This window comes from Pinus tabuliformis, chromosome Q, assembly GCF_031772625.1.
Source record: "Pinus tabuliformis cultivar Carrire ecotype Pingquan chromosome Q, CPIR1, whole genome shotgun sequence".
NCBI lineage: Eukaryota > Viridiplantae > Streptophyta > Pinopsida > Pinales > Pinaceae > Pinus > Pinus tabuliformis.
The window spans coordinates 964,929,829-964,944,567 of record NC_142296.1 but is presented as its reverse complement, the minus strand read 5'-3'; positions in this window follow the sequence as shown (position 1 = coordinate 964,944,567).

The window sequence follows — 14,739 nt, the reverse complement described above, 5'->3', positions numbered from 1 at the left end:
TAACCATCAACAATGCCAACTCTAGGTATATCTTGAAGAAATGGGTGTAGGAGCTAACCAAATTTAGGATGACACCCAACCAGATTTACAAGTTGAAGATATTGTAGAAGGCGTATCAGTACTTGGTCATCTTTGCATGTTGCTTGTATGGCCAAGAGAGCACAGAGACCTTCCCGCAGAGTTGGTTGATCGTGTTGGACCAATTGGCTAGTGAAGGAAAAGCATGCAACTGGCTCACAGGCTGAAGGAAGATGTAACAGAAGCTCGACAACTGCCTAAAGGTCAGCAAGCAGAAATCTACATCTCTACTTACATCTTAGGATGCAATCTGTGACTGACAGCTGTTATTGGGCTTGAAGTAGACATGGACACCTGCGGAACCTCTGTGAACACTTATTGTAAACTGTTTTCCGAACGCAATTTCCAAGGGGTCATCACACAATTGTCAAACCATTTTTTCACCTCGATGTACAAGATGATATTTGAACAGGATCCACCTTGCACATCGAAGGTAACAATGGGGGAACTAATTGACATAGCGGATTGGTATGCTTGACCGTTTGGCACCTTCATACAGATGTACAACGTAGAGAAGCCTTTGCATGTTTTACTGAAGTTTTCCATGGATAAGCTTGTCATGCAAGAAGTGTCATACCACATCTCGACAGGACTGTCATCTAGGTTGTATCAAAAGAAGAAGGCACCTTGGCCCACTCTTTCATTGGGGATCATGTTGTATGAGATACATAATCTCAAGCATGTGGATGCCAAGATGGAGGAGTTCAAGAAATTTACTTTTGGCACCAGAAGGTTCAATCCGTATGACTCGCATTTCTTTGTGAAGGATCACTGCGTGAGAGTGCAATTTCAGTGGATCCATGGGGTGTGTCATTGGGCTGAGGAAGGCCCATGGAGATATTATAAAATCTTCTTTAGACCCAATGAACCGGTCGGCATTGTTGTGGAATGGTTAGCGAAGTAGCATCTAGGAGGGCACCAACACCAACACCAACAGAGGTAACATATCGGTGCGCGACAAAGGCAAGAGAAATATTGTTGATAGCACAAAGGAAAAAAAAGTTGCAAGTTCAGAGCAGAACCACTTGTGGAGAAAGTAGCTTTGGAAATAGAGATGAAGAGGCAACAATGCGAAAAGAGGACCGCGCAAAGGTAGAGAGAAAATAGAGGATGAAGGAAACAGTGAAGGAGTTGCATGAGTTGAAGGAGCAAATATTGAAGGAATAGAAGATGTGCAGATAGGAGAAGGAAGCACAACAGGGACAAATACAACAATGGGTGCAACATGCATAGATTGATGAAACTGCGCCCATACAAGTAGTAGACTCATCCGAGCAGCTAGCACAAAGTAGACAGGGTGAGAAGTCGTAGGAGCAGGACTTCGCTCAAGAGATTAAACGAGTACTTGAGCAGATGGATATGGAGATGGAGTAGTGAGAGTTAGAGTAAGACATCGACCTCATGCCTTACCACCAAGAGGTCGATCCACTGGCTTCACTAGATCCAGAAGCAGAGCAAGTCCCAAGAGACCAAGGAGATACTGAGATCCTTGGAGACAATCCAGAAGAAGAGATGCACAACATATCATTCGATGAGTCGTAGCATAGTGTTGTGTAATCGTGCAGAGTGTCTACTTTGGATGACCACACATCTCCTTTGTATTTGAGGAACGAGTGATCTCATCTGATGTACACAGGAATCCAACAACATTGATTGATGCTACCAGAGCATATGCCGAAGCTACTAGCTCGAGTGTTCACTTCTTGATAGCAGAGAACAAGCGGATGGCTAAGGAGTTACAGATGACCAAGCAAGGATGAGAACTGGTTACAACATCCACCTGAGCATAGTTGAAGAAGGTGATACTGGATGAAGTATCGTCCCTTGAGACAGTCATGCAGTTGTTGTATTCCAAATTTGGTACCGTGCATAAGGCAGTTTTCCATCTCAATGGTTGGTAGTAGTGCTGTGCTAGGAGAGCGCGTATCTTGTCAAAATTGCATGCTACTTTCGATTACATGCAAATATGGATAATGAGATACAAGGGAGCCCTGTTACACTTGCCTAAGATGATGAAGCCCAGAGCAGTTGAGATGAAGGCACACGTACAGAGTCAGATCCGAAACTATGAAGAACTTCCGCAACTCATCACTAGTTTGTAGGCTTCCCATGCATGGGTATTTAGAAGCATGGATGTTATTGTGCATGCATATGCAATCCCATATATTGGGACACTCACTGAGGCAAAGACAAAGGCACAAGTCTGACTGGAGCTAGACTTGTACTTTGATGAGTTGATGCGCATAGCCACCACAACAAACTTGGCAATTAGTGCAAACACTATGCATCAGTATGTCGCTGCTCCGGCTGCACTCAAGACAATGATGTGCATGCTATTAGATGATTTGGAAAAAGGAGCCAAAGAAATGTACCCAGATGCAACAGAGGCAAGAGCTTGTTTCCAGAAAGATGTCACCATCGCGGACTACCGAGCTTGGCATCAGTTCACCACCATCGACCATCATGAGGATATCGAAGAGTTGGTATTCTCACAATTTTCCGAGTCATAGTGATGTCTTGCATGGATTTCTCAAGCCTATTTTGTATCACATGGGTACATATGCAGATTATATGTAATGTCTTTTCAAGTGGAAGTTCAAGTGTCGATAGCTGAACGTAACAGTCATAGAGTAGTTGAAGAGTCATAAGGGTAGATGAACAGTCACAAAGGGGTATGTCAAGGGTCACCCCACCCTTTGTTATATATAGTACCTCATAAATCATTGTAGAGGATTTTGGTTAGCCTAGCTTCTGATCGGAGTATCTTAGAGAAAGCACGGAGAGTATTGTAACAAGCCTTGGGCTTTTCCATAGTGCAAAGTTGGTACATCTCTTTGGAGGAGCAGGCGATAGTGATTGTAACGTTTTGCTATTGGGACTGGTGGTTGGTCATGGTTGTACTATATGATTGGAAATTTCATTTATTAATATAACAGAGCCAACACGTTTCATGCATATGATGTTATTGTATTTCAACTATCTTGGTTACTATAATGATATATGTATATGTTTGCTTATGCATGCATTTATGGACTCTTTCTGTATAAGTATGTATGAATCTTACTGAGATGATCTATTGGTTTAACCATCACTTTGGATTGTTAACTTACTTTCTTTCCAGTTTGTGATGCATCTTCGCTTGTGTGTTCCCTTCCAAGCTATGTCCTTCCACAAGTTTCCAAGGGGCGCACTCACCTCACTTTTTGTGTGTTAGAACCGTTCATGCACCTTCCTTGGCTTGATGCACATGTCACACCCTTTCTACCAACATGGACATCTTACTTTCCTCTACGCGCAACCATGGTTAAGGTGATATGTATGACCCACTATTAGGAATCCTACACCAAATGGGTTGAGGTCTAGTTGGGACTTGTTACTAGGGAGATCCCTTGACATGTTGGTTGGTCTAGCACTGTCAACATTTCTGGTGCTAGAAGGAGGGCCAGATGACAAGATGTGTCCTCTTCTCTTGTTTTGAATCTTCGCACATCTATCATGGATTTTGTTACACTCATCCCTTCGGGATGTTTTTCGCATGCCAAACCTCTCAACATCACGAGGGAATTTTATGATCTCTTGCCTGATTTCACGTATGATGGTGAAGGCAAAGTGGCCTGGCCTATGCACTTGCAAGAATTCTTTTCCATGCTTGACAAGGCAGATGAATTCTCTAATGAAGAGGCCATCCTGCTGCTTTCATACACACTTCACCAATCGCCACTATGGTGGTGTTGGAGTCTGCCTCCTGGCAGCGTGCACTCATTTGAGTAGTTCTGTGATCTCATTGAATATATTTTCCATCATTTTGATCCAAAACCTCTTTACCAAGAACTATTACATCAATGGAAGGCCCCGCATGAATCGCCTATGGAATTTTGGGACCACTTCTGTGTGTTGCAGTTTCAAGCTCCCAAAATTCAGATGAAATTCCTATATCTCATGGACATATTTGAGTATTGTCTTACCAAATATGTTAATCCTAAAAGAAAGTTTAAGCCCAAGCCCCACTTAGCATTCTTCGGTGATGGAGCTACGTAATCACAAATGGACACGGTCATTATCACAAGTGACTGTCCGCCGTCCCCTCATCAAACAACTCCACCACTGCAGAGTGATGTGGGAGAACAGGCACACACATCCGTTCAACCGTCACATCCTCCCAACACCACTTCTCTCATTTTTCGCGCAGACTTGGTTGCGAATCCCATGGGTTGTCACATGTATTTCGTACCTCAACCTCTGTCTTCATATTCTGATGATCCTCCAGATTGCACTGTCTTGTGTTATTCCATTCCAGACTCTACACCTGTTGTGAATGGAGATCAAGCTATCAACAGATTTGGTGTTGCATAGCCAACCTGCGCTGTCATTCATGAGGAGTATGACTGGGAGCTTGAGCATCAACCCTCGGTGAAGGATGACTCCCTTCTATCTGAGCCTCCTCCGTGTTTTCCTGACATCTTTGGTGATTCTTCCATCCCTGATTTCGCATGTGTATCTCCGTCTACAGATGAACTCATTGTTGATCATTTGCAGAACACACTGGATGTCAGTCCATCATTAGACAACAGAGAAGACAAATCTTTCATTGAAAATCCACTTGATTTTTCATCTACCTTTTCTGGAAACACAGAGGGTGATTTTTTCTGCTTCTCATCTACTCCTCTGTTTGATTCATCAGATCATGAGGATGCCGATGAAATCATTGATTTTTTTTATCGTAGTTGTCGTGATTTATTTACTCCCATATTCGATCGCGATGATGATTCTATCATAGTTTATTTTTCCAAGCCATTGGTTTATGATGATCTATCTGTCGATGAAGTTGAGACCCCATAGACCGTCGAGGCACTTTAGCCCGAGCTGATGGTTAGGTCAGGCCCTCGTTGTCCTGAGGTTGGTTTCACTTCCAATTAGGAAATTGTTGAAACACCTAAGGCTCCTCATCACTCATTTATATGCATTGAAGATCAATCTCACACACAGATTATGCTTCCTCCACTCGAACTAGACGATCCCATTGCTCATGCATTGGAGGAGTCTTACGTAGCAAGCACACGTGCACGACACATGTTGTCTTTGTTTCTTTCGTTTGCTTGCATGTCACAGTCGATAGTATGCGTATGCTTAACAACTGCACGCAGTGTCGTACAACATCATGGTAAGTCCACGAACTGCATGTCATGCACTTGCACTCACTTATGTTCTGTGGACACTTTTAAACTCAGAGTGTGTTTGTCTTCATTGTTACATCTTTTATGTTTGTTGGTTCACACAACTGTCGTATTCGTGAACCATGCCTTCACCAACATGGGTCAACCAATGCATTTGTGGCTGCATTGGAAGTATCACTTCATGTGAGTAGACCTATGCACCGTTAGCTTAGGAGTAGGAGTAGTGTTTTCTTTTGGTTTGTTTGTTTGCATGCTTGTTTGCTTCTTATTTTGTTTGGTTGTTTGCTTGCTTGCTTGTTCACTTACTCTCTTTGCTTATGCATTCACTTCTGCCTTTTCTTGATGCTATGTGTTGTTTGCTCATTTATATCCGTAGGTTAGTTTCGCATGAAACTGTGTGCGACTCTTGAAACAAGTTGGGTAAAGTACAAGAGGACTTGTGCAATTATCAATACTTGGTTATTTTTCATCTTGCCTCTGTATGAAGAACTTGTTATCTTTAGTCCATGATACGCCAATGGAAAATACGTGATGTTCGAAGTGAACCTTGGTGAAAACACAACGCTTACACGCTAACTAGTGTCACCTACTCTAGTCGGTTGTTTTTGGGTTAATCCTTGTTAGCTCAATCAAGTAGAGTAAGGTGAAGGGGGAATATTTAACAAGCACATCAGAGGTATATATATAAACTACTTCTATGAAAGAACAACCTCTTCTACTCTCAATAAGTTGGGGTCCCTCTTCCAGCTCTGAAATGAATAAGTGTTATGCATATTTATGAAAATGAAAAAATGAAATTATGAAAAAATTTCGAAAGAATGGAAAAGGAATAAGGTGAAATAAGAGAAAGGCTTCCTACACAAAGAGGTGATACAAGTAACTCCGTTGGGGTGCTGGCCAGACTCGCTGGTAGCGGAGCAATGCTTGTGTTCCTGCGTGACTATGTCGAGGTACTGTCCAGGCCTGCTGGTAGCGGAGAAACACCAGAGATGAAACTAAAACTCTGACGACCATAAATCTTGTGCACAAATATACCCCTCATCCCCAATCGAAACAATTGTGTTCGCTTGGCTTGGAATGTGTGCCGACCGACTAAGAGTTTGGCATATGCTACATCTTATAATCAAGCAAGTGTGGAAACCAAGACGAATAAAGAACTAAACAATACTTCCAGAGGTGTTAAACTTGCTTTTCATGAACTAGGTCCATTCAAAGAGCTATAGTTCTGCCAGTGTGTTGCCAAGTGTTGTAGCGGCTATAACTACCCTCCAAAATTTTTCCTTAGCCTCGTTTTGGAGCCTCCCTACCAACCATCCTTAACAACATGTTTTTCACTACCAAGTACATAAGCTTCATTGGTTTTTCAACAACTTGCCAGCTTGTGCATGTTAGTTTGCTTCACTCCCCTTATAGGTTGACACCCTAGACTTGGGCCAGCTGTTGGCTGAGTAGCTCCCTCATAAAATTGCACAATTCTGGAGGGAAGCCAACCTTCCCTCCAGAACTTGCACAAATTTGTTGGGCCTAGAAATTGTGCAATTTAGTGAAACAACCTTCCTCAAGAAAAGTGTGCAATTTGGCCTTGCAGTGCAGCTTAGCCCAGAAATTGTGAAATTATGGGAAGTAGTCAGTTGCTCCTCCCAGAAATTGCACAATCCCTCTGGACATTCAGCCCAGATCCTCCTAGAAATTGCACAAAAATCCCTCTCAGTCAAGCAGGCTGTTGCATGTGCCTTCAGGTTGACCAGTTCCACTCGGGACCCAGAAAACTTGACTTGCATGCATGGACTAGTTTTTCCTGAAATAGAAAAAAGAAACATGCAAAAAGCATCCCTAGATTTTAAGGATCTATTTTTAGCAGTTGGAGGTTACATGCAAAAATCGTTTTAGAAACTTTCCTCCAAGTGTCGCTTTTTCCTAGATTTGTGGCATGTGCGTCATGAGCCTCAAACTTAGTTACTTGACACTTCAGAGCTCATTCTTCACACTGATCTTGGAGCTCTGACATCCCACAACACATCTAGGAGTCTTCGGCACATCCAACTTAGCTATTTCCGGGTAAGTCCACTTTACTTGTCTTTTGCAACATTTCTGTCGCTTTTTGTGTTTTGGCTTGTGTGAGTGTTGTTTGCTTGATTTCTATGAACGCTTGCTGTCGTTTGCATGCATGTTAACATGTACAAGCACCGTTTCAATTTTTGTTTGCATCTCACTGATGTCACATGCATGGCACTGTTTTGCATGAACGGTCGCCGATTTGACGACTCGTTTCACACACATGCATGTTTTTTCCATTTTCTGAATCTTGCATTCATTTTTTGCGTGCATGATCATTCACTCCTACTTACACTCATTATTGTCATTTTTTCACATCTTCACATGCTTTCTGTTGCCCGTGGGCGGGTCTGGGTGACATTCGCTTGAACTCTGCCTTGCCCAGACAACATTGCACAATTTTAAGAGGGAAGGCTTTGCCTTCCTCCCAGAAAATGCGAAAATCTGGCCAGAGTGTGCCCTCCAGTCTTGCTTTTCACAATTTTGAGAGATAGTGTTTGCTGGCCCAGAAAATTGTGCAATGCAGTCCTTGGGCCTACATCACTTGCCGGTTGAAATTGTGTATTACGCAATATCAACACCCAACATGCCAGTCTAGATTGCGCATTGTAGAATTCCAATAGTCAACTAGCCTCTCGTCAGTTCGAACTACCTTTTGTGCAATTCCAACAGTCAGTCTCCAGGCCTCCCAGTGAAAATTGCGCAATCCTTGCCAACAGTTCCCTGAGTATGTTGCATGTCAGTCCTCAATTTTTCTTCGGTTTTAACTGATAGATTTATTTCCATGCATGTCGCTACGTCTCCAGATATAGTAGGTGTTCGTCCATCCCTCAGCGATTCAAGATCGATGGCCTCCAAGAGAGCAGGGTCAAAGGACACCGACGGAAGCGCAACTGGAGAAGCAGTTGAGAGAGTGTCTATGAGTTTGCTGATATACGAAGACACCAAGCTTATCGTAGACAAAGACATCAAGCTGAAATGGTAGGAGGTTAATGATGCATTCTCAGGCACATTTGGGGAAGATCTTGAAGACTGAAAATTCTATGTGAACATTCAAAAGTTCGACTTGTACTAGATTTCATGTAGGTATCCTGCATTCCCATGCACGAACATGATACATTGGATCGTCTCGCACACTGATCTCGAAAAGCTAGTGTTAAGTAGTGTCAGTGGGACAAAGATTGCTACCTTCAGAGCCTTGGATTATCAGTAAATGTACCACCTGCCGAAGCCACTGATCACCATGGAGACACCCTTCAGCATACCCAGTAACAACGCCAACTCAAGGGATATCTTGAAGAACTGGGTGAAGGAGACAGCCAAATTCAGGATGACACCCAACTATATTTACAAGACGAAGATACTGCTTGACAATTGTTCCCGGGCTTGAAGCGAGCATGGACACCAACGGAAACCTCTGTGAACACTTATTGTAAATTGTTTTCCGAATGCAGCTTCTGAGGGGTCATCACACAATTATCAGACTATTTTTCCACCCCGGTGTACAAGATGATATTTGAATAGGATCCACCTTGCATGTCGAAGGAAACAATGGAGGCAATGATCGACATAACGGATTGGTATGCATCTCTGTTTGGCACCTTCATACGGATGTACAATGCGGAGAAGCCTCCGTATGTTTTTCCGAAGTTTTCCATGGACAAGCTCGTCATGCAAGAAGTGCCATACCACATCTCGGCAGGATTATCAGCTAGGCTGCATCGGAAGAAGAAGGCACCTTGGCCCACTCTTCCGTTGCAGATCAGGTTGTATGAGATACAAAATCTCAAGCATGCGGATGTCGAGATAGAAGAGTTCAAGAAATTTACTTTTGGCACCAGAAGCTTCAATCCGTATGACCTGCATTGCTTTGTGAAGGATCATTTTGCAAGAGTGCAATTTCTATGGATCCACGGGGCATGTCATTAGGTTGAGGAAGACCCATGGAGATATTGTCACAACTTCTCCAGGTCCAATGAAGCGGTTGACATCGCTATGGAATGGTTAGCGAAGCAACATCTAGGAGGGCACCAACACCAGCACCAGCAGAGGTAAACATATCGGTGCACAACAAAGGAAAGAGAAAGATTGTCGATAGCGTAGAGGCAGAACAAAGCTGCAAGTTCAGATCAGACCCACTTGTGCAGAACGTAACTTTGGCAATAGAGGCGAAGAGGCAATAACGCGACAAGAGGACCACACAAAGGTAGAGAGAAAAACTAAGGATGGATGAAACAATGAAGGAGTTGCAAGATTTGAAGGAGAAACTCTGGAAGGAACAAGAGCTGCGCAAACAAGAGAAGGAAGTGCAACAAGGAAAGATACAGTAGGGGGTGAAACATGCACATATTGATGAAACTACACCCATATAGGTAGTAGACTCATTTGAGCAGCGGGCACGAAGCATACAGGGTGAGCAGTTGCAGGAGCAGGACTTTGCTTAAGAGATTGAACGATTACTTGAGCATATGGATAAGGAGATGGAGTAGCCAAAATTAGAGCAAGACATCGATCTCATGCCTTACCACCAAGATGTCGATCCACCAGCTTGACTAGATCCAGAAGTAGAGCAGGTCCCAAGTGACCAAGGAGATACTTAGATCCTTGGAGACAATCAGGAAGAAAAGATGCACAACATATCATTTGATGAGTCACATCATAGAGTTGTGCAATCGCACAGATTGTGTACTCCGGATGACCACACATCTCTTGTGCAGTTTGAGGAATGAGTGATTGTATCTGACATGCACAAGAATCCAATAACATTGGCTGATTCTACAAGAGCATATGTCGAAGCCACTAGCTTGAGTGTTTGCCTCTTGATAGTAGAGAACGAGTGGATGGCTTAGGAGTTACAGACGACGTAGTAGGGAGGAGAACTGGTTACAACATCCACCCCAACAGAGTTGAAGAAGGCAATACTAGATGAAGTATCGTCCCTTGAGATAGCAATGTAGGCATTGTATTCTAGATTTGGTACCGTGCATAATGCAGTTGCTCATCTCAATGGTTGGCAACAACGCTGTGCTAGGAGAGCACGTATCTTGTCAAACTTGCATGTTGCTATCGATTACATGAAAACATAGACAATGAGATACAAGGGAGCCCTGTTACACTTGGCCAAAGCCCAGAATAGTTGATTTGAAGGCACAAATCCAGAGTTAGATCCGTAACTATGAAGAACTCCCGCAGCTCATCACAAGCTTGCAGGCTTCCCATGCAAGGGTATTCAGAAGCATGGATGTTGTGCAGGCACATGTGATCCCATATATTGGGACACTCACCGAGGCAAAGACAAAGGAATAAGTTCAACTGGAGCTCATACTTTGACGAGTTGATGCGCATAGCTAGTAGCGTAGACTTGGCGATTAGTGCAAAAACTATGCATCAGTATGTTGCTAGTCCGACCGCACTCAAGACAATGATGTGCATGTTATCAGATGAGTTGGACAAAGGAGCCAAAGTAGTGTAGCCAGATGCAACAGAGGCAAGATTTCATTTCCAGAAAGATGTCACTACAGAGTACATGGACACCATCATGGACTACTGAGCTTGGCACCATTCCGCCACCGTCGACCATCATGAGGATGTCTAAGAGTTGGTATTCCCACAATTGTCTGAGTCAGAGTGATCTCTTGCATGTCTTTCTCAAGTCTATTTTGTCTCACATGGGTACATGTGCAGATTGTATATAATGTCTTGTCAAATGGAAGTTAAAGTGTCGATAGCTGAATGTAACAGTCATAGAGTAGTTGAAGAGTCATGAGGGTAGATGAATAATCACAAAGGGGAATGTCAAGAGTCACCCCACCCTTTGCTATATATAGTACCTCATAACTCGTTGTAGAGGATTTTGGTCAACCAAGATTTCGATAGGAGTATCTTAGAGAAATATTAGAGAGTATTGTAATGAGCCTTGGCTTCTCCACAGTGCAGAGCTAGTACATCTCTTTGGAGGAGCAGGCGGCAGTGACTATAACATTCCGCTATCGGGACTAGTGGTTGGTCATGGTTGTACTATATAATTGGAACTTTCACTTCTTAATATAATAGAGCCAACACATTTCATGCATATGTTGTTATTGTATTTCAGTTATCTTGGTTACTCTAATGATATATGTATCTGTTTTCTTACACATGCATGTATGGACCCTTTATGTATAAGTATGTATGAATCTTACTGAGATGTTCTGTTGGTTTAACCATGACTTTGGATTGTTAGCTTACTTGCTTTCCAGTTTGTGATGCATCTTCGCTCGTGTGTTCCCTTCCAAGCCACGTGCTTCCACAAGTTTCCAAGGGGTGCACTCACCTCACTTTCCGTGTGTTAGAACCATTCATGCACCTTCCTTGGCTTGATACACATGTCACAACCTTGCTACCAACAGGGACATCTTACTTTCCTCTGTGCGCAACTGCGATCAAGGCAATACCGTACGACCCACTGCTAGGACTCCTACAGCAAATGGTCTGAGGTCTAGTTGGGACTTCTTATCGGGGAGATCCCTTGACATGTTGGAGGGTCCAACACTGTCAACACTACCATAAGACTCATGGTCATATGTATCTCACTCACGTAGTAAACATTAATATAATACATGGCTCTAATATCAAATATGTATGTCACATATGCCCTTTTAAGGCTATTTGAGAATCATGTTTAAGTTGCATCACATTGAGTGTCATGTTTGCATCATAACAAGTCACTAAAGAATACATGTGATATTTGTATACATGTTCAATCATTGTTTTGTTACAATGTGTCATCATTTGCATCACAATAAGTCATTAAAAATAACACATTGTGTTGTCTTTGTATCATTAGGTGTCATTGCTTCATTCTTATTGCATTACCATTACATTATATATGTGAGTGTGTGACAATATTTACATTTAGCATCATAGTTGCATCACACTATTTGTGTACCTGTACTCAAAGCTACTTGCTAGAATTTTCTCATAGAGACTCTTAACATATTGAATGGATTACCAATTGCATGTAGGCCTCGATATTCACAAGTACAAACATATCTCTAGATTAATAACAATAGCATCACTTGTAATGATTCTTCCAACCAAAGGAAACTAAGTATAATACACTCACAATGCACCTCGATATTCACAAGTACAAACATATCTCTAGATTAATAACAATAGCATCACTTGTAATGATTCTTCCAACCAAAGGAAACTAAGTATAATACACTCACAATACACTCACAATAGAATCACTTGTAATGATTCTTCCAACCAAAGGAAACTACGTATAATACACTCACAATGCCTTACTATTGTTTGCATATCTCACACTTGTTGTAGTGATATAGACCTCATACCCCTATTTTCCCATCTCAAATAAACAAGCCAATAAGCATAAGTAGTTAAGTGATGACCAAATTAGGAGAAATATTCAAAATCCCAAACAAAAGGATTATAGTGCAACAAATTCTAATAATGATAGGTGGAGAAAAAAATCCACATGAATTACAAATATCACTCATTAATCACGCTTAGAAACTTGTTGCCAAACCCAAATTGATAACATCACTTAAATATTCTACCAACCAATGAAAAAGTGAAGGAAACTAAGATTCAAGCAACCATAGTGCTCAATTATTGTTTAAAATTTTCCCACCCATTGGAGGGATTCATACCTCATACCCTTATTTCCCACTTTAAATAAGCAAAACAAAAAGCATAAAATAGCTAACTGAGATCAAACTTACTAGAAATATTCAAAAATCCATGCGAAACGAATTTGATTTAGCAATCTCATAATGTATATTTCTATATAAAAATATCACATGAATGAGAGGTAAACACTAAAGTCATGAATGAATAATTGCCATATGCACAAGTATCAATAAAATATGAATGTGAAGAAAACCGAAAAAATGCTTTTCAAAAAAGATTTCATAGAGGGAAGTTGAACAAAATTTAAAGATGAGATATATCAACATTCTTTTTATCATTTTCCCATGCTTGTGTTTTGTGTAGATATATTTTTATTCCCGTTGATTAAGAAAAAAATTTGGGTGAATGTTGTTCATTAAAATATAGTGTATGAATTAGCAACTCAAATTCATTAAAATTGACAAAACAACAAGATGAAACCAATATATATTTTTATTAATATAATTACAATAGATAGGACAATGAATACTTGACATCACTACATCTCTACTAATACTTGATCACCCATATTTACTTTACCACTTACATAAAGACCGTCCTCTTGTTGACTTGGTGTGACAACTTCCATAGTTACATTTTTAACAACCATTTTTCTTTTGGCTACATGAGGAATAGAAAACTACCAACATTTTTCAAAGAGACCAAGTTGGAAGAAAACTTGTTCACATTGTTTTGGAAGCTCATATGGTTTGGCCTTAGATGCTAGTGGTTTATATGTACGCCAATATAGTAATTCACTAACTATGTCATGTCCAACATATCTCTTTTTATCAAGGAGATCAAACCATTTGCATTTAAAAATCACATCTATAAAGGACATATATTCCAACTCAATTATATTCCAAATGGTGCCAACATAATTAATTTATCCTTCTATTAGGTTTATATCCCTTGCACTTGAATGAATTGTTTGAGAAAATGTAGCATACCCTCAAAAATCACATGCTTGTTTTCTATGATCTAAAATCTCCACTATAAATTGATGACCATATGCCCACATTGCAGGATATGTTTATACCTTCATGTATAGACAAAATTTCATATTAAAAGAAATAATTAATATCAAAATTGTAACATTAAAAAAAATGAGTTTACTTTAAATATGTACAATTAATGTCGTCCATTAATTACTATATTTTCACATCTAATTACTATGTTGAATGCATCTAGTTCACTTTCCATGATATTTGGAGACAATTTATAAATTTGTTTTTTCATGTTTTCATGAACTTCACAAGTCATTTATCAGGGAGTGGAATATGAGGTTTTAACTTCTACACAATTGTATATATTCATGCCATTTTTTACAAATCTCATTGTACATTTCCACCCATTTCTTGGTAACCTCCATATTGAACAAAATGAATTTTATCCTTCTATCACATTGATCCTCAAGTGTAATTTTAGTTAGCAATTAATACTATTCTTTTTTTCAAAGAAAATAGTTATTAATATAAGAAGATAATTAGAACCATATATGCCTAATACCAATATTTCTTCTCAAAACTTGTGTTCTCCATTTGTTTCAAGTTTCTCCCCTTCTAATCACTCTTCATAATGAAAAACAATCCCACGTGATTGGTGCATCTACATGCTTTTTTTGGAACTCAAACATAAAAAATAAATATTAATTAACAATATACCATTTGACCATACATCACTAAGGACATGATCGTTCCTTACAAAGCCCCTCAATGTTTTCATGTAGCTCTCTAAGGACATTGGGTGGTTTGAAACA